The following is a 22,586-nucleotide window of genomic DNA, read 5'->3' as shown; positions in this document are numbered from 1 at the left end:
GGCATTGCATAACATCAGCCGGTGATCCCGGGCCCGAGGGTCTAAGATCCCTGGGGACCGAGTAGAGTCCTGAGGACCGGAGCACCCACAAGCTTGTAAGCAGCGTGTGCGTGCTCCCAAAACCCGATATGGTCCTCTGCTCCCGCCATATCTGCCCCTCCCACTGACCGTACTGATCACACCACCCTCTCTTAGCCCCACTGTGTAAGCATGCATATGTGTGTGCAATAATAAGGTATTCTTATTACCTCCAGTTTTTTTAACTGGGAATACCGTCCTTGAACTATTCAAAACCTTGCAGGCTGTGTGATAAATTGAGTCACTTACCTCTATCTCCAGAGAAGTTTATTTCTCTTGACAAGGTTTTGTCTAGTTTTAGCAACACAGTTGGTGACAGCCCATGCATGCAGCAGCACGTGACCTGAGCTCCTTGTATCAGATTGTGTAGTTGTCAGAACTGTCCTATAGTCAGAACCAGGGCTTTTTTTCAGCCGGAACGCGGCGGAACCGCGTTCCGGCACCTTTTTCCGGGCCGGCCGCACCGGAAATAGCCCCTCCCAAATTTTACTTGCATTCCTGTTCTCTAAAGGGGCGGTCCTAGGGTTTGATGAGGGCGTGGCCAGGTTTGAGTTCCGCCACCTTTTCTCCGAGAAAAAAAGCCCTGGTCAGAACAAGTTAATTTAACATGAGAAGAAGTGTGGGTTATAATAATAATGGGCCTCTGGAGAGGATGCTGTCATACTGCGCATGAAAGGAACTATCTTATTTGCTGCTTCCCAACGCAACCCTACATTTAAAACAGAAGGCCATAGACAGGTGATTTTTTCAAAGTAACTTGGCAAGTATGCAGGTTAATTGTCTTTCCACTTTGTAGGTCAGATGGCTGAGTTAGTGCAGTTTGTAAAAGGTGATTTTCATCTTAAGAGATTTCATGCAAGGTTAGGGGTTATTTTTTTCCAGATAACTTTTTCCTTAAAAGTTTTAAAAAGAACATAAAAACAACCACAAACTAATACAAAAATAAAGAAAACAAAGTAATGTAGAATACAAAAAAAAACCACGCAGAAAGAAAAGATAGAATGAAATAGAAAGAAGCAGCTTTTGATTTCCTTTGCAAGAAATATAAGGATGATTACAAAGTGATCTCTTACTCTAAGGTTACCAGAAAAGCTTGCTTTTTTCCTATTATCTAATTATTTTCTATTCATCAGCACCACAAGCTGTAAGTGCATTTTTTCTGTTTCTAGAAAAGGGGTTTCTAGTCACCCATAAATATAGATAATGTCTTTTCTCTAATCAAGGAATTCAATTTAGCCAACTTTGCAATTTCCATCATTTTCACCAACCATTCCCCGGTTGTGGATAGTGGTGAACTCTTTCATTTTGGACCACGTAGTAATCTTGCTGCAGATGTCATGTATAAAAACAAAGTTCCCCAGCTGTCTATCCATTAATCCCAAAAGAAAAGTCTCTGGTTTCAATTGTACACCAGTTTTAAGATCTTCTGAATTAGCGTATTTATTGGTATCTAAAGTACAATTAGTAAAAATATTTCCTGCATGAATCTGCGAGTTAAAATCTTTTCTTAAAAGACTGTCTGTAGCCTGTATCGCTAGTACTATTTATCCGGATGAATATGTAACTGAGTTTTCAGGAGAGAAGCCACTACTTGTTGAAGATCTATCCAGTCTGAGTTGAATTTTAGAGATGGCAGAGTGGAGAGTCTGAAGTGGCCCATTACCGGTGAGGATTTGAACAGTTTGCAGGCTGACAAGACATCTGATCACAGTTGCAATCAAAATTATGAGATATTTTGTATTTCTATTACAGGTAGTCCTTCACTTAGGACTTGGAATTATGGTCATAAGTCATGCTGGTCATTAAACAAATCACATGTGACCACACCCAGTTTTACAACTGTTTTTGCGGCAGTTGTTAAGTAGCAATAGCACTTAGACCAGGGGTGTCAAACTGCCGACCCATGGGCTGGACGCATCACATGGAAGCCGCGCCCATCACGTCACATGATGTCACAAGTTTGACATGTCTGACTTAGATTTATATACTGCTTCATAGTGCTTTACAGCCCTTTCTAAGTAGTTTACACAGTCAGCATATTGCCCCCAACGATTGGATCCTCATTTTACTGACCTTGGAAGGATGGAAGGCTGAGTCAACCTTGAGCTTGTCAGGATTGGACTGCTGGCAGTGGGCAGAGTTGGCCTGCAATACTGCATTCTAACCACTGCATCACTACGACTCCTGACTGAAATGATTCACTGCAAATGCAGTGGGCATTAAGCAAATCCATTGTCTTCAATGGTCATTTTTTTTGCCAGAAACCTGAAGTAAAATGCCAGTTTCCAGACATGTTCTCCTTTTTAAAATTGACACAGGGTCTGGATCCATTGCAATTATTTTGCAGGGTGCTCCAAGCACTCCCTCCCTCTCCCTCCCCCCCCAATTCATCAACATGGATGGACCATAGATGTGCATACTCAGCAGAGGGGGTATTTAAGTCTCCATAGGAACTGTTGGCCTCTTGCTAGAAGCAGCTTTCCAGCATCTGGCTTATCTATCATGATACTTAGAAACTAATTATTTATGACCCTGGCTTGTTGATTAACCACAACGTTGTTTGTCCCTTGATCTGGCATTGTAAGTTTTCAGCTTGACTTTGGATTGCTTGACCTGGAAACCTGCCCTGCTCAGCTAAATCTTATCTACAATTAGTTGTTTCCTGCCACCTTGCTATTGGGATTTGCAGAAACCAGTCTCCCCCTTAACACTCTGTGTGCCTTGGAACTGTGTCTGGCTTCCAAAAGGATGTTAAAAAAAACCAGGACACAATATTGTGATCACGTAACTGCAGAATGCTAGTTTGTCGACATTTACACCCACCCAACGGATCGTGAGTTTTACACTAGTACACTAGGACCCCCGTTACCGCCAACCTTGAAACTTAAACCCAACCTTCGTTCAGCGGAACCCCTCCAGTCAACATTGAAGATTGCGTCCATCTCTTGGTGGACGTACTCCTTTTTGTCAGACCCCTAACCAGAATTATTTCCCAATACTCTGCTTTTATTTTGCTTTGCAGAAAGCAGCATTCCAATGCCAAGAGGGGTGTCTTCCTTCAGAGGAAGAGTATTTTCTATACCCAAAGAGGGATTTTATATTTTAAGAGTTCAATATATTTCAACTACCTGATAGGCAATTCATCCACACCTATAGTACAACACCCAAAATTACTGGCTGGCTTTGCAAATATAAAGACTGTAAATTTTCTTTTTCTCTGGCCAGGAGCTTGTGAGTTTTGCCCATGGGCTAGACTGGAAACTAACTGCATTTATGTTTCAAAGCTAGGGGAGATTACTTTATTTTGGTCCCTGAATGCCAAGTACAAACTAACTTCTACTAATAGCTGCAGTATTCAGTCTACAATCTCTACCTTCACACTAAGGTTGAGTTGTAGTTCTGAAACAGCTGTCCTAATTTGTACTCCTCCTCCTCCTCCTCCTCCTCCTCTGCTATTTATAATTCCCCATCCAGTAATGGAACTTGAAAGCTTGTTCACTTTTTCCTCCTATCTTACTTGGTCCTAATAAAGACATTATCCAATTGTGGATCATCATCTCTAAATTGTCCGCTAAGATATAGTTATTAAGTAGAGTATGACAATTTCATATATATAAAAAAATATCTTTTCCCTTCTGCTTTGGGTTTCTGCATTCAGTTATATATACCATGTAAAAATGCCATTTATATCTACTTTGGACAGATATATTGGTATTATCTCATTGGTTTACATGTTTCTGGTGCCTAATTTCTATACAAGAAATATTAGGGTCCAGGTTTGGACATCATCCCCAGGGTTTAGAGGAAACTCTTCCAATTTCTGTAGTTATGTATGGACAATCTCTGGGCTTACTCATCAGTAAGGGAAATAAAATGTACTTTTGTCCCTGGTATAAGAAAGTGCCTTATACCAATAGGATTAATAGTACATCTAGCTCAAAGGCTTCAGCTTGGAGTCTTTCTTAGCATGACTTTGACATACTGGGTGATGAAGTTGGGATCTTAAAGTTTGAGGCTACATTCCCAGTATGTTCAAGTATTATCCAATTGCAATAACATCTTGATTTACCGGACAATCTAGGTCTGTTGCTCTTGAACGTCCACTAAAGCTGAGCATATGAGACATTCATATCAGTTGTTATCATTTTTTGCCATTTGTGGCTTTACTTGTGCCATTTTGTGTACTTATTAATGATTCACTGTATTTATTTATGGTTTAGATATGAATCTTCCTCCAAAAATGATATGAAGGCCAACCTGGCACATATTTTCTCTGCCTAGTTCTTGTCAGTAAGGATAGTTGGCTTGAGTAAAATTTTATAGTACTTTTTTCTAGAAGTATGAAGTTTTATAGTATGAAAAAAAGATTGCAATTAAATTTGCCTACTGGAATTGATTGCCAGCAGATTCAGGACAATTAGAAGCAGGTGTACATATTCAGGACAATTATTATTTTGTATGGTGAATTCAAAGTGATGCCTCTTTGTATGGGACCTTCCAAAGAGATGAAGCTACTCTGTACTTCAGTTGACTTTTCAGATAAACTCATGGATGATGGTCCCAGGAGTGATGTAGAGTATCCAGGAATCATAGAGTCATTTTGTACCAATGTAACCATAAATAGCACAGTTTTTTATATCCCCCCTCCCAAATAGTTGAGTAATGCTAGAAGATGCTATACATCATTAGTGGAAGAAGATCTGGCCTTAGCTACAGCACATGATTAGCCCAATACATTGAGTGGACTAATACAGGTAGTCCTTGACTCACAACAGCTTATTTAGTGACCATTCAAAGTTACAATAGCACTGGAAAAAGTGACTTATGACTGTTTTTCACACTTACAACCATTGCAGTATCTTCATGGTCATGTGATCAAAATTCAGATGCAACTTGGCAACTGATTCATATTTATGACGATTGCAGTGTCCCAAGGTCATGTGATCACTTTTTGTGACCTTCTGACAAGCAAAGTCAATGGGGGCGCCAGATTCATTTAACAACCCAGTTACTAACTTAACAACAACAGTAATTCATTTAACAACTGCAGCAAGCAAGGTCACAAAATGAGGTAAAACTCACTTAATTACAAAACTCACTTAATTACAGAAATGTTGGGCTCAATTGTGGTCCTAAGTCGAGGACTACCTGTAATAAGCTACTGATCCCCTCCTATCTTACCTTCAGAAGTAATTAATTGTCTATGTAACAGGACTTTATGCTGGTTGCAGAACACAGTCACTTGATTGCAAGATGGTGTCCATATAATTACAACAAACAAACAGTTGTTCTTAATAATTCTATAAATTCAGTTTTGGTAACCAAATAATTTTAATTTAAAATTTTATAATTTAAAATATAGCAATATTTCTTAGACAGCATATTTGTATATGTCCAGAATAATGTGATTTATAGCCTTGATTGCTCTAAGTTCAGCTAAGTGTTTGCACCTAATGCTGCCATTCCACTGTATCTTTGCTAAAAGAACATACTGTATCAAGCAAGTTTCTCTCTGTATATTTTTCCCCCACAAAATCTATTCTCATTTTCATTTGTACACTAGCTGTACCCGGCCACGCGTTGCTGTGGCTCAGTCTGGTTAAATGGAAAAGAAGGTATATAAAAACATGCGCGTATTCAAATGCAATGTTGTGTCAAAATTTTAAAGCAATCGGTGAAGAACTTTCAGAGATTTAAGATTTTGAACAAACAAACATTTACATTTTTATTTATATAGATATGGATGTCAGTACATTGGACAATAGGTGCAATCTTGATTTTCTTCCTTTAGCTTTGCAACCAGAGAATATAACGAAAGGGTTCTTTGATTATATCTTTTTAAAGCTGCCCAAGATCTTGACACTTGAACCCAGGGAAACCAGTCTGACATTTGGTCACTGGGGGCTGTGCCACCTTTTATCAGTGGGTTCTGTCTTCTGTTAGTTTGTCCGGCAGCATAGTGAATGAGATGAATATATTGTCTATGCTTTCTTATGTATTTTTTTTTCAGGAAGCAATTGAATCTGAGCTTCAGGTGCTATTAAAGAACATTTAAGTGTATTGACCTTAGCAAATCCAGCATCTTTGATGCCGGAAAAGCAATTTCTATGAGATGAAGAATTTTCAGCTCTTGATAAGAGGTGAGGAGGGGCAACTTCTTGGTACATGAATCATTTCTCACAAAAAAGTGAAAGCTAGTCATCCATTTTAGGGAAATGAATTCTATTTAAGTCTAAATAAAAGATTTTTTTCCAAAGGGATGAAAAAGAGCAAGAGCATACACGGGCCATATAGTCAAGAACCTCTCAGGTTTAAAGGTAGTGAAACAAAGTCACACAAACCAGAAATACACAATGGGGTAACATTGTAGGTTTTTTCCTTTATCCTTTAAGAGGCTTTCTTTAATTGGGGTTATCAATATTAATATCAAGTTAGGTGCTGAAGAAAATGGAGTGTACCAACAGATGATTCTATTTATTGTAACTAACACTGTGCTATTCAATAAGTTTTTATGAGAACAGTTACTAAAAACTTGACATAGTAATTTAACAGGATGTTTGTGTCTATAGGGACATCAAATATACCTGGGTATTATGGCAAATTCAGTTCTAGGATTCTGTTAAGAAACTTGGATGCCCTTTCCTCACATTCTATACTGATATTTGTGTGTTACCAATTTCTTTTTCTTCTATTTTTCACACATGAAACACCTGGAAAAGAGATTTTAGAGTTATGTACCTCTATTCTCAGCTTGGTTATAGCCCTTCCTTACCAAGCTAGCACCATTTTGATTTCTTTGATTATAATTTACATCAGCTCAGCCAGGGTAATAGGTGGATGGCATGCCTGGGGATGATGTAGGTTGCAGTCCAACAAATCCCAAAAGTGTTACCAGGTTGGACAAAGCTGCTCTGCTCTTGTGAGGGGATAGGATTGGTTCCTTTCTATCATGATCTTCCTGAGGAGGAATGAAGGAGATAGTGGCAATAAAGATAGCATTACCCAGTCTACTTTCTCCAATCTCCTTTCATTCCACCATAATACTTTATAAAAAAAATGGCCATTTCTTTAGGAACAGTGCTGCTTTACCGATCCTCCATGTAGCATTTTCCACTAATAGGCAGCCTATCAACAATGTTTATTATATTTATATTTGCAGTTGTGAACTTTATAAATTATGTCTCTCCCTCAGTTTTCAAGTTTGGCATTCTACTGTAGTCAAGTTCAACCCTAACAAGGCATGTTTGTTTTTTCTCAGCATAATCTGTGGGTGGAAATGAAATGAAATGCCACTGATGATGAACAGGATGATGTTACAGACTAAGAACTGAACTCTACATGTGGGAAGGATCTTTAATTTATGGTTCCCCATTGTTTCCAAATAGAAATGAACCCACCTTTTCTATTTAAAGGGAAGAAAGCTCGTAGGGACCTTTTGGGCACCAGGGACCGGTTCCGTGGAGAGAGGGGTTTTTTGCGGACCAGAGGGGGTGTGGTTTTGCGTGCTACCTGCATCCTGAGGATGGGGCTTTGCTTGTTTGGACGGACTGGTTTCTGGTATGCTGCAGACTGGTGCCGCTCCACAGACTGGGGGTTGGGGATCCCTGTTCTAGACCATTAAGTCTGAAGGGCCAATATCTTCAGGAAAAAAAACATAGATTTCATGGCTGATTTATGCTAGATTTAAAATAGTATTGATCAAATATCATTCGGGACTGTATAAATATGTGCCCCTGATACAATAGTCTGATACAATTTTATGAGCAAATCTATTTTTTTTTTCAATTGCAACTTCTATTTTTAAGATGTTGTAAGACAATCTGGCAACAGTGTCACATGGAATATGCTCTTAGTTCTCTACCTTTACTTGTTTCAGAATTGTTTACTTTTTTTAGTTTTGAAAATGATATCCTGGATTATAAATGAGAATGCTACTGTGATCATAACAATACGATGCTTTTGCATTGTTTGAGAGAAGGGTAAGGGGATGCATCTTTTTTGCATTTGAAAGATATTGGGCTACCTGATGTTAAGAGAAGTCAAAACTAGGAAAAAAATTGCTACAGAAAATTAAAAGTGAAAAACCATTCAGCGCATTGAATAGCATTCCCTGTAACAGCGTGGAGAAGAAATAATAGAAGATGAGCTATTATAGATGTTATGCCAAAGGAATAGGCAGGCAGCCTTCATAAAGTGGCTATAATTCTCAAAGGAAATGAAAGTGCGCAGCTCCAAGTATCTAGTAATTTGGAGGCTAATTCTCCTTCAGACTTCAGGTCAGCGTTCCCAAAGTTTCCCGTGTATGAATCTAGCTCTCAGAAAGCCAGATAATGATAGATCTGTGCAAAGGAGGTAGGAAATGGTAACAGTTTCTCCCCTGCTCTCTAAAGAATAAGCTGAGAATGACTGCAGCTTTCATCTGAGTTAAGTGGTATTGCTACTTCTGTAAGAAAAAAGCCAGTCACTCGTTGTTGTCTGTTTGTGGGGGTTTAATCCTCCACTGGTACTCAAGTCAAAAGACACATCGAGAACACTAAAAAAAACTAGTTGAGCCAAGGGAAACTTAAGACCGAATAGTCCTTACTGATTCGGTTTAATTACTTAGTTTTCGGTTGAACCTATTCTAAAACCGAAAAATTATCTTTTTGTGTACAGTGTACGTCTAGTATTGGCTTATTTAGTGACTCCCCTTGTCAGAGGGGGCATTTTGGAGCATCCAAGCCTTGAGTATGAGCATGTTGGTTCCAGTGTTGTGTTGACCTTTAGTAAAGCTCAGTTTACAATGCTCTTGCTTTTTAAAATGAAGAATGCTCTATTGTTATTTGATTCAACCTAAAATTGAGTCTGAGAGGTAGATCTTTATTTAGCCCTTTTGAAAGACAGTGAATTCACACTGCAAAGCCATTGACCAATGGTCAAAAGAACCCCAAACCTTTACTATCTTGGTTTTAAAAACAGTTCTTGGGTTTTAATTATAATTTGGCAAGATGGGAGCAGACCACAGTGATTGACTGATTGCATGTAATAATTGGAAGTTTGGATGCTTTCTCACTTAATAAAACCCTCAACTTTTCTATGCATATTGACAGCTATATTGTTAAGGAGAAGAGTTTTCATACTATCTTGTAACAGCATTGTGAAGTGGGGATTAATATGTGAGTAGGTATTTATTCAGACCAGTCCTAAAATGCTTTAGTAGAAACACTGGGAATGTTTGGATGGTACTGATATTAAAGATCCTTTTGTCTATTTTTTTCCATAAATTGATGTGGATATCATCATCATTGTGCAGGCCAAGTTGCTTATTTTGCTTCTTTCATTTCTGGAGTTGCCTTTGGATATGCTTTCAGCAGTAATTCTTCCCATCTGTGTGAATGAATGATTGAGATGAGTTGATTTTATGCACTTCTGTTTGTCATGGACATGAGGCCCCAACGGGCTGTACGGCTGCATCTGGTCATTATCTTCCATTTAAGCACCACTCAGGGAACACATGTAGCTTAAGAGATGCTATAGATGAGGGTGACTATTGCTCCCCATTGAGATTAGTGCAAACTTGAGAGATACTTTAGATGACCCATGGGTTGTTTCATTTTAGCAGGTCTGGCTCTTACCATCAAGAAGGTTGAAACAGTAGTCTGAAAAAGAAAATGTTGGGTGAGATAGGAATGATAGTTTCCAGGCAATTGTCTTTTAAAGTACAGGACAGTGTACCACACCCCTTGTTCTGCCATTTCTATACTAATTTGCTATTAGCTAGAGGGGCAGACCCTTGTTAGTAGTAAAGTGCAGCTGCCTTTCTAATTGAGTTCTCCATGTGGAATAGAAATGGGAAGGAGCTATTGTAGATTTTCACTGAGACAGCAAAATGTCTTAGATCAGCCTTGCATATCAGTGGGACTCAAACAAAAGATATTTCTGAGGGTGTAGGCCCATTTTTTACAGCATGGATAATTTTGGCCTAATATTAGCGCTCTAGTCCCAGTCACCCATCTAGGCTTCTAGTGTTTTGCTCCCATAGACAATTCTCACCTTATTTGGAGCAAAGTTATAATAATAATAATAATAATAATAATAATAATAATAATAATAATAATAATAATAATAATAATAATAATAATGATGATGATGATGATGATGATGATGATGATGATGATGATGATGATGATGATGATAAAGTTGGAAGGGACCTTGGAGGTCATCTAGTCCAACCCCCTGCTCAGGCAGAAAACCCTATACCATTTTGGACAAATGGCTGTCCAGTTTCTTCTTAAAAACTTCTAGTGTTGGCGCATTCACCGCTTCTGGAGGCAGGTTGTTCCACTGATCAATTGTTCTAACTGTCAGGAAGTTTCTCCTTAGTTCTAGGTTGCTTCTCTCTTTGGTTAGTTTCCATCCATTGCTTCTTGTCCTGCCTTCAGGTGCTTTGGAAAATAGCTTGACTCCCTCTTCTTTGTGGCAGCCCCTGAGATATTGGAACACTGCTGTTGATCAGATCTGTGCAGATGGTGGGTTTCTCTGAACCCCCTCAAGCAGCTGCCTCAACTGACAAAGATCCTCGGTGTCTCCACCACTGAAATAGGAGGAAAGGTTTGGCAAAGACACTAAATATTTCATCTGACATGAAATGATGAAGAGATTTTTCAATAGGATTATTTCAGTTAAATGGGTTCTCCTTTTTAATGCCTCTTCTACTCTTGCCTGGGTCCTCCCCTCATCCAGAAGCTTAACATATTTTCCCTTCCCTCTCCTGCCACACATCTCTCTCTCTCTCTCTCTCTCTCTCTCTCTCTCTCTCTCTCTCTCTCTCTCTCTCTCTCTCTCTCTCTCTCTCTCTCTCATCTGTAAGTAAGGTCTGTATAATAGGCATGCATACTGTGCATATATAAATGACTTCCCAATCCAGCAAGCAGTTTACAAAAACATAGATCAATGTCCCCGTACTTCATATTTTCCAGATAATTTGGGGGGGGGGACTTCAACTCCCTGGAATTTGTAGCCCCAGTACATCTGGAGGGCATCACATTGGGGAAAGGTGAATATAAATTGTAACATGGTGGTTCTCTCCAGTCCTCTTCATCATTCCTCTCTCTGCACTTAGCCTCCAGCTTGAAAGCACTCACAAGGTGTAGGGAAATTCTGATTAAAAAAGGTCTGACACTTATGCACCACTGCTTTGTCAATGCAGATCATGTTCCAGCTGATCAAATGGCCCCTTTGGGCAGGAGTAAGTGGAGGGCTCTCCTCTTTTGCCTGCTGTTCCAACACTTGAGCAGAATCAGAGAATTTTCTTCAGTCTGAAACAAGACTGCTGAAGATTTGCAAATTAATTAGCTTTATTTTCATATATGTAACACTTGGATCTTCCATCACTACAACCTCCACTTTAGGAGAAGATAGCAGCAAGCTTGAAGGCAAGGATGTCTTTCCCTGATGCCTGACTCAGCATAGTCATGCAATTTGCCAGTTGTTGAACAGATGTACAATCAGACTAGAACAAACAATTGATAATTCTTTTAGGGATATAGTGTGGCTTCTGCATCCTGAGGCATCCATTTTGATTCAGCTCACAGTTATTCCCTTCCTCTGTATGATTCTGAATATAAGATATATCTATTTTTACCAGTTACTCAGGCAGAAGAAAGAGAAGAAGAAAGAGCCACTCAATTTTCTTTTCCTTCCAAAGAAAGAAGGCTTGTGCAGTTGAAGCCTTAAAGCCTTTAACACAGGAGTATCAAACTGCTGGCCCGCGGGCCGGATGCATCATACTGAAACCGCGCCCACCTCATTGCTGGCAATGGGGAAAAAGTTGCGATACGTCACGCGACGTCACATGACGTCACGAGTTTGACATGCCTGCTTTATCATGTATTTATTTGTATAGCAACCCTTCGTTCTTCTCGCTGATAAAACTTATTCAGGACCCATACTTTTTGCCAGAGCAGGCCACTCTCTACTTCCTGAGTGCGGGACAGATGACAGCATCATGGATCTATTCCCAGTCCATTGCAAATGTGCCTTATGCCTGGACTTTCCATCTTTGCTATAAAATGGCTGTTTTCTGAGTTGATTAATTTTAAGTGGATTGTCTCCAGTGCTTTGAATTATTTCAGTAGCATGACTCGCTGCAATGCCCATTCACCTCTTGTGGCTGTCCTGAGCAGTCATTTCATGCTGGGCTGCTAAGTTCTCCACATTTTTATTATCTTGCAGTTGATCCAACAATGGGGTGTTAAGCTTTTCCTAACTCTTGGGAGCTCATGCTGCATTCAACCTTACATCTTGTAATGGCATCAGTTCGATTTCCGTCTGGCTGGGTGCTCCTTTTGTTTCCCCATTAACTTCCTTTCCTTTCTCTTTATTTTTCCCCCCAAATATTTCTAAGGTGCAGCATAGGAACAGCTTGTTTCTGTGAAGTGGAACCATTGATTCTTCCTGGTTAAAAGGTTTCCATTCACCTACTGAGGAACAACAACAACCACAAACCAAAGCAAACCCCACAGTCTCTTTGCCTGTTGCCTTGACTCCTGAAGCTTCAGAACATGATATAATAAGGGGAACAAAGGAAAAGTCTGGATTTAGTGTCAAAGAAGATAATGTGAGAAGGGAATATGAAGGCATCCATGTGTGCAAACAGTTGTTAAAGTAAAGAAGGGGGCTAGTGAGGAAGCGTTAAGCTATTAAATTTAGTAGTATGAACAGTAAAGTGTACAAGGGCCAGAACACACAGTTGTAGTTGATGGTTGGAGAATGCTGACTCCTGTGTGAGGCAATCTATGCTATGATTGATTTTCCCCTGCCCTTTTCTTCTAAGTGCTCTGTATGCTCCTTGTGTTTTACCTCATGATGTTCCTGTGTTCCTGACTATCTTGTCTGCTGTAAATATAAATGTAAAATATATTTATTTATGTAAAACTACAAGTTTGTGTCCGGGTTTCTGACTTCATTTGGACACCTGCTGCACAATTCTCTGACAGGAAGGAACAATCCTTAAAAGGAAAAAGTAGACATGGTAGACTGGTCTGCACAGAAGCCAGAGAGTGAGCATTGTCAAAAAAAAAAAAAACCACCCACAAAAAAAACCTGCAAAAGACATACTAGAAACAAAAATCAAAATAAGCAAGAAAATGGTAAGAGAACACCTATCCAACCTTGATGAATATAAATCACCAGGACCTGACAGATTACATCCCAGAGTTCTGAAGGAGCTGGCAGATATTATCTCAGAACCATTGCACCACATCTTTCACAAATCCTGGAGCACCGGGGAAATACCTGAGGATTGGAAAAGGGCTGATGTTCCCATCTTCAAGAGAGGAAAAAAAAACGGACCCAGGAAACTACAGACCAATCAGTTTAATATCAATACCTGGGAAGATCCTAGAAAAGATAATCAAAAAACAGATCTGCAAACAACTAGAAGCAAACAAAATCAGCCAGCACGGGTTTATTAAAAACAGATCATGCCAAACCAATCTTACCTCATTCTTCAATAGTGACCAAACTAGTAGACCAGCGAAACACAGTGGACGTAGTATACCTAGATTTCAGTAAGGCATTTGACAAAGTGGACCACAACCTACTCCTTGGTAAGCTAGAAAAAGATGGAATAGACAACATCACCACCAGATGAATCTGTGGCTGGCTGACAAACCATACTCAATGAGTAGTGCTCAATGGCACTACATCCACATGGAGAGAAGTAAGCAGTGGGGTACCACAAGGTTCTGTCTTATGCCCAGTACTCTTCAACATCTTCATAAATGACTTAGATGAGAGATTTGAAGGGGAATTCATCAAATTCGCAGATGACACCAAACTGTCAGGAGTAGCCAACACCCCAGAAGACAAACTCAGGATCCAAAAAGATCTTGACAAACTTGAGCAATGGGCCTATCCAACAAAATGAGTTTTAATGTGGAGAAAAGCAAAGTCTTACACTTAGGCAGAAAAAACCAAAGGAACAAATACAGATTGGGTGAGAACTGGTTTAAAAACAGTAACTGTGAGAGGGACCATGGAGTGCTAGTGGATGATAACTATGAGCCAGCAGTGTGTAGCAGCAACTAAAAAAGCTAATACAATCCTGGGTTGTATAAACAGAGGTATAGAATCAAGATCACGCCAAGTATTAGTACCGCTTTATAAAGCCCTAGTAAGACCACACCTGGAATACTGCAGTCAATTTTGGTCACCATATCACAAAAAAGATGTTGAGAGTTTGGAAAAAATTCAGAGAAGAGCAACTAATATGCTCAAAGGCCTGGAGACCAAAACATATGAAGAATGACTGCAGAACCTGAGTTTGACACTAGTCTAAAGAAAAGAAGAAATAGGGGAGACATGATAGCAGTATTCCAGTAACTGAGGGGCTGCCACAAGGCAGAGGGGGTCATGTTATTCACCAGAGGGAAGGACGAGAAACAATGGTTGGAAACTGTTCAAAGAGAGAAGCAACCTGGAATTAAGGAGAAACTTCCTGACAGTGAGGACAATCAACCAGTGGAACAGCTTACCCCCAGAAATCGTGGGCGCTCCATCACTGGAAATTTTTAAGAAGAGACTAGACATTCACCTGTCTGAGATGGTATAAGTTCTCCTGCTTGAGCAGGGGGCTGGACTAGAAGACCTGCAAGATCCCTTCCAGCTCTATTCTATTCTATTCTATTCTATTCTATTCTATTCTATTCTATTCTATTCTATTCTATTCTAAGATAGGAAGGGCAAGAAACAGGGGAATGACCAAGCAAGTCTTCTGATGGCCATAATTCAGATTGAGCACCAGCTTGTCCTGTTAACCCGTTGCAACCTGCACTGGAACCCTAAGCTGTTTTTCTGTGTGACTGACATTGTTTGGAAAATAAATGTGCATGGACTGCTGTTCCCTTCTTCCCATTTAATCTGCCCTCCAGGCCTGAGCTTCATTTGCTCCTCCAATACACACAACTTTACATTGGTATGATTCCTCTCATAAGGGTTCTAATTGTATTATTGATATTTTACTAAAAAAACATGATACACAATCCCAGAATCAAAGCTGGCAAAAGGCTTCTGTAGAAATGTGAATCAACACATAACAATTAACGCCTAATTCCATTTCACCCTCACACATACCCTTCTCCGCTGACAGGATTGATGAAACGGTTGGAAGATGCATTTTCAAGAAATGCCAGATGGACCCCCATTTTACATTTGTTTTTAAAGTTATTATTAGCGACTTTGATAAATGGATGAATGTTTCTGTGTGTGACTGTAGGAGCAGCTTTTAAGAAATAGGGTTACATTTTTTAAAAAAAAGTATAAAAGAACATTTTCAGCCAGACTATGCCTAGCTATTTCAGGAACCTGTTTTTTAGTTTGCCTTTATGACTCCAGACAAATTTTCCATTGGCAGGAAATAAAATGGGGAATTAATCATTAGTTCAACAGTGAAAGGAAGTGACTGTGATGCAGCAGGTGAGAACAGCCTTGAGTACTAGGGATGGGAAATAAGCTTTGTATTGTAATGCAAATTTAACTTTTTTCATATTTTGGAATCCATATGAATATTGAAATCCATTTATCTTTAGATGTATCTCTTAAGAGTATATGCAACAGCTAGTTGACATTCAAGATTGCTTCTAGATTACTGATTGTAGTGCACACAGAATAATGAGACCAAACTTAGCGTAAAACTGAGCTTTGATGCAAACTCTGTTCTAGGACTAGCAATTTTAGGAGGGAAGACTGTTAACCTTGATTACACCTTATTTATTTTACTAAAATGTATTATGAGAGTTGGTCAGTTGACTAAAGCCATGGTTGCCAGTGGAGATTTATCAAAATTTAGAAACTGGCCATCTCCTGCCCAGAGGGATTCCGGCAGTGTACAAATATTAAAACATAACATTGGAATATAAAAATTTAAAATAGAGGCAAGAGGTAATTAAAATTTGTGATTAAAAGTTAATGAAAAGGTAGAGGGAGGGCCTTCAGGGCTTAACCCTAATCCTAACTCATCTGATCAACTGTGGCATTTTTGGAGCTTGTTATTTGGAATGCAAAATAAATAATAAAAAAAGAAATGAAAGAAAAAAGAGCTGTCTTACATATCTCTAAAAGGAAAAAAAGGGAAAAGATGTACTAAATATGAATAAACTGATCTTGTGGTGTGGAGTTAATAAACATATTCAGGGAAATGAAGCAGGCTTAATGATAAAAGAAAGGGCTAGCATGAATGCTGGAATATTATTACGAGAACAGAAATCCATCAGTTGGTGAAAGTTGCATGTTACATTTTGGTGAATGGTGGTAACAGTTCCAGTGAAGGGTGAACAAAATACGAGGTACGGGAAACAAGTTTTTAAAGAAGAGAATGGAATGATATAGGGTTTTCTGCCTGAACAGGTTGTTGGACTAGAAGACCTCTAAGGTCCCTTTTAAGTCTGTTATTCTGTTAAGTTCTGCAATATTCTGGATGATCGAAATCCAGGGAAAAAAATTAAGTGACACACTAGATGACATGAGCAAATGAGCAGGAACAAGACAGGAAAGTATAGAGCAGTGGTGGTGAACCTGTGGCACATGTGCCAGAGGCGGCACTCGGAGCCCTCTCTGTGGGCACACGTGCCATTGCCCCAGCCTCGCCTCCCCCCATGACCCCCTCCTCACCAGCAGCCCCCTGGAGGAGAGTCACCCCTGAATGTGGCCCACACGGACCAGTGCAGCCAAGGACATGGCAGCTAGCCAGCATAGACAAGACTCTACCCTCACGCCCCATCCCGCAGTTGATGATGCGGGGTGCGGGCAGAGGGCGTGGCCACCATGGTGCTGCTGGGCTGCCTGGGCGATCTGCGGCGGGCCCTGGAGGCAGTGAGTGGCCCTGCGGGCAGGCAGGGTGGGGGCGGGGCAGGGGCGGGGCAGGGAGTGGAGCGGGGGTGGGGCCAGTTTTTGGGCACTCGGTCTCTAAAAGGTTCGCCATCACTGGTATAGAGACTGGGCTATTTGGAGAACTGAACATGAATGAAAATAGTGACTACTTGGTGAGTATCTGCTTATAAACATGTTTTTTTTAAAAAATATGTAATTTAAACATAGGTCTATTAATATATGCCCATATGTTATGATGCCACTTGACATTCACAAGAATGATAGCTTGCCTCACAAACAAGGAATACACACTCTTCTGTTTCAGCCTAAATCATTCCAACTGAGGCTTAGTTGGAAAACAAACTGAATGGGACAATTGAACATGGCTGCCTTAACATGCCCACATCTTCTCAGGCACCCCACCACCGTTGACCCAACACAAGCATTCTTGCTTGGCTGGCTCTCCACCGGCCCTCCTCTCCCGCCATTGGTTTAATAGTGCTCTTCTCCCTGCCCCTTCATTCCAGGTATTTCACGGAGGGATACTTTTCCATGACCATTTGCCAGTATGAGACAGTTTCTTCAAATGGCAGATCTTTAAAGGGAGAATCTTGCAATCACAGAGTGACAAGAGAGGGTGCAAAAAAGACTGGCTAATTTTGAGTGAAGGGTTAGACCCTAACCCTAATCCCCTTCCAAATCAGCTATCTCAACATCCCTCCAGATTATTTACACACACACACACACACACACACACACACACACACACACACACACACACACACACAGAAACACACTCAAAGACTCTAAGGCAAAGGTCCCCAACCTTTTGGGCACCAGGGACTGGTTCCGTGGAGAGAGGTTTTTCCGTGGACCGGAGGGTGTGTGATTTTGTGTGCTGCCTGCATCTCACGGATGGGGCTTTGCTTGTTTGTGTGGACTGGTTGCTGGCATGCTGCGGCCTGGTACTAGTCCACGGACCGGGGGTTGGGGATCCCTGCTCTAAGGCCTTCAAACCCCAAAACCTTCAGCAGTGGAGGGAGATGCGATAGATGAGGAAAAGTGAGTATTTTTGCCTCCTGGTCAATAAATGAGAAATTTGAATCTGGTCCTGCCAAGTAAGAATGCCCGTATTGGCTCAGCAGTGGTGGAGTGCCTGAGAAGAAGTGGGTGTGTTAAGGTAGCCATGTTCCATTGTCCTAGACTCTACTCCGAATACTTTCCCTTTCTGCTAGAGAGAAAAAACTGTCCATTGGAAACAAAGGCAGGAGGTCATACCAGGGCTGAGAGAACAGGGTTCTTTCTAGCCCCCCAGCAGCCTTATATTTAACAGACTGGAATTCTCAGAGTTCTAGAAAAAAGCTCAAGAAAAGTTGAGACAGAAGGAAATTTGTTTTTAAAAAAGCCATCTTTAAAAGTTAAATAAAAAAAAAATTAGTTGGATATATTGGATAGTATTAACTTTTATTTTATTTGTGCGTTTAAAATCTTACAATTTTCCTTTGGTGTTTATTTTCTCTATGCAAGTTGAGTAATTATAGGATTTTGTGACACTTGGAATTCTTTTACAGTAAAGTTCCTCCAGGTAGGACTTATACCATCCTCTCAACTGCCCGGCGCCTTATAATTATCTTCATATGTATTGGTTGGAAGCTTTTTTTGGTCATTATTTCCTCTCTCAAACAAAACTACCATAATCTTTGACACATTAATTTTTAAATCATGTTGCATTATACAGGTCTAACTTTTATTGCAGATCCTTCAGGAGTTCCATCTCAGTCATCAGCATGACATCATGTGCCCCACAAACACATCTCTAATGTTGCTACAAACATTCCTTATATAACTACCATACAGGTAGTTCTTGACTTATGATTGGTCCCCTTTTGACTGTTTAAAATTACAAGGGGCCCAGAATGAGTGCTTTATGGCCTATAAAGCATTTTTAGTCACTGTAAAATGTTGTGCCACAACTCTCTGTGGTCACATTTCGGGCTTTTGACAACTGGCTCACCTTTACAACCGATTATAGTATCCCATAGTCATGTACCATTATTGCTATGTTTTTTGCTAATGTCCATTCAGAAAAATAGCTCTGCACTTATGACTACTATGTTTCATTAAGACTGCTGCAAAAAATGTCATAAAATTGGGTCCAGTCATGTGGGTACCTTGAGTTATGACTTTAACAACTTATGAGCAGAAATCCAATTCCAATTGCAATCATATGTCAAGGACTATGTGTAGATAAATTAACTGTCAAGATGACATCCAATTGTTTTACTCCTCATTTGATACTGGGACCATTCATGAAACATTCCTTTTATTCTTACTTCCATCATTCAGCAAACAAGCTTCAACTCCATATTTATGCAAAACGTTCCATAATTGAAGCCTGTTATTCTATTCCACCCTGTTATCATCATCATTATCTTAAAAGAATATGAAAGTGGATCAAACTGAGATACAACCAGAAGATGTGCGGAATTAAGAGGCATCAACATGGAAATCTTTACCCATCCCTACCCTGTGCAGCTACGGAATAAAAACAACCTGCTAAATCCCTTCTAACACTGCTAAACTTTTGGGGAATTTTCACAGGCCAACCTTTGCATGAATTTTCCTCGTACTTGAGGTTAAAAAAATAGAAAACCCAAAAACTTTCCACACCAGCCAAATTACCAAGGGCAATGTAATAAGCATGACCTGGGGATGAGAATATGAGTCCGTGAAAATTGTGCTGAAAAAAGCAATCACAAGCCAGTTTATTTTAAGGCAATAAGATGAAACAGACAGAGGAAGAGCAATAGACGAAGGAACAATTTGCCGTCAATGGGACTTGTCTCTGATAAAAGATGCATGTTTATAAGAATTATCAGAGGGAGTAAATTTCAGCAGATTTCCAATATTGAACAAATATGTCAACTGACCTTTTCCCATTAAAAGTTTTGCTGATGAATCAGTTTTACGTTGACATTTCTCTCTCTCTCTCTCTCTCTCTCTCTCTCTCTCTCTCTCTCTCTCTCTCTCTCTCTCTCTCTCTCTCACACACACACACACACACACACACACACACACACATGCACAAACACAAAGCAAAGGTAACAACTTAATATATCCTCTACTCCTCTGCTCTTTTTGTTTCCTGACTGGTAAATTTTAATTTTTCTAGATTAAAAAACAGGGCACATGTCGTAATTTCAGTATACATAATTGTATACTGGTAATTGACCATATGGCTTAAGTAATTATTGAGTATCATTTTCAGTTTTTGTGTGTCATTGTCAGAACAGAAGTCTTCAACTAGGATCAGATTTTCTTAGTGGTTTTTTTTTGTCCTTTCCAGGAAGTTTTGACTCCTAGCGATTTGCAGTCATCTTAGCAATGTTTTTTTTTGGAAGTGGTTTGCCATTTCCTCTTTCCTAGGGCTGAGAGAAAGTGACTGGCTGGCCAGTCAGCTGGCTTTTGTGCCTAAGGGGGACTAGAATGCCTGGCTTTTAGTCTGATGCCTTAACTACCACACGAAACTGGTTCTCACAGTGTGTCAAATTCTCATTGTGACATCCTCTAAATATGTAGGTGAATTGTGTTGAATCTCAATGTTTTTGGATGGCATAACATTAGAAAAGGCTGATTAAATTAGTTCTCAGTTGGTAAACACTAAAACATGTAAATCAGACATGTCAAACTCGCGACGTCATGTGATGTCGCCAACGTATCGGGACGGTTTTGCTATTGCCGGCAATAGGGTGGGCGCGGCTTCCAGATGACGCGTCCAGCCCGCGGGCCGGCAGTTTGACAACCCTGATGTAAATGAAGGCTTTTAAATTACATACAATTAAAATGAAAGCAACATTTTCTCATGAACAATAAGAATGGGTCTGATCCTGAATACTAACTGAATAAAAAGATGGACAGATCTTTAAATTTTGTTGGAAAGTGCTCCTTGGCATTTCTTTCCAGCCGGAGAGCTCTTATCTCTTCCACCAGGGACGTTTTCTTTTCCAAGCCAGAAATGTAGAAGCTAACAAAACTGTACAAACTTTTAGAAAGCCCTGGAGACTTGGCAAAAATTCAATGAGAAATTCCCTGCCTAAACTAATGACAGATTTCTAGGCATATAAAGGAATTTATTGAGAAAAAGAGAATATAGAAACGGGTCAGGGGAATAAACAAGAACATCCTTGAAGAGAGATTATCTGAGCTTCCTGCTTGGTTGTTGTTCGGCAGCCGTCCTTGTTTTTGAAGCTAGTCTCACAGTTTTGTGGACTACAGCTGTTCTGGGAAAACGATTGCCTTGGCTGGTCAAACAGAATGCTCCATGACTAATTTCATGCAAACCAGAAAACCATCTGATTGAACCAATCTTCCTAAGGATTTGCAAGAAACGATATATCACGATGTTGTATAAAAACATTATAAGAGACAAGTTTTTGGAGAAACTGGGGGTACTGCTGTGCCATATTAAAAAAACAAAACCAAACCCAGAAGTTTATCACAATTGAAACTTATTGAAGTTTATCACACAATTGAAGTTTATCACAATTCAAAGCTCAAGCTACCAAATTTCTCTCATGGCTTTAATATGGAGAAAGAACATTATTGTTGGATGTCAACAATTCATGCAGAGACTAACCACTAAATAATCCACTTTTTATTCAGACTAGATTCTAGAAGAAGGACCCTTAAGATAAGACCTTAAAGATAAGGAAAAAGGCCCTGAAGCTTGAGAAGAAAATCACAGAATTTGTCTATGAAACAGAATATTTGTATCATTTTTAATTACATTAATGAGGTATTATGGAATTGAAGAACCAACTGTGGTTACAGGAACTATTATGGTTAGAAGGGTACTATTATGGTTAGAAGGGTACATATCTTCTAAACTACCAGACTACCATTGCACAAAATGCAAGTCAGATTTTACTATGAATTCAAAGTTAAAATTGAACAGTTTGAGAACAATTGGGGTAATAATGGGGGTGGGGGGAGAATTCTCCAGAACCCTCTTTATAAAAAGCACCAAAAACCCATGACATCTACTGTACAAAGCAAGATAAGGGCATCATTGTTTCAATCTGTTTTGAGGGTTCTTCAGTAGAAAAATAGAAGAAATTATTTTAAATAAATGTATGTTTAAAGGAAATTGTTAACAAAAAATCATTTGTAATTGTAAACGTTAAATTTATATTGAAAGCAAAGTCTCCTTTTGCAGAATGAGCCTTTCGGTAACTGAACTAGAAGCTAAGATGTGTGAGAAAGATTTCTATAGCATGTTAAACTGAATTCTCAGTTCCATTTCCTGCCCAGATCCAATGCACATCTGCTGATCCCTCCTACATTAATTTCAGTGCAACTGCTTTGCTGGTCAGCAGCCAAGAGACTTTTCTTGAATTTAGAGATACTCAAGTAGGTGAAGCTACATGGATGCTAATTCCAGACATATAAACACCATTAGCCATGCTAAAGGCCTTAACTCAGAATTGGTGATCTGCAATGAACTGCTAGAGTGGAGTGAGATAGTTTTGTTTACGAGATTGCATTATTTGAAGTATATTTCTTGCTGCAACAGCATCATACACATGTCAGGAAGGCTCAGAAGTTGTTTCAAGAGTGAAACTCCCCTTTTGGCTTAAAGGACTATGTTTTCCCATGCAAAT

Source organism: Protobothrops mucrosquamatus, unplaced genomic scaffold (assembly GCF_001527695.2).
Source record: "Protobothrops mucrosquamatus isolate PMUCROS unplaced genomic scaffold, P.Mucros_1.0 scaffold_64, whole genome shotgun sequence".
Lineage (NCBI taxonomy): Eukaryota > Metazoa > Chordata > Lepidosauria > Squamata > Viperidae > Protobothrops > Protobothrops mucrosquamatus.
Note: the sequence above shows the minus strand (reverse complement) of the source record.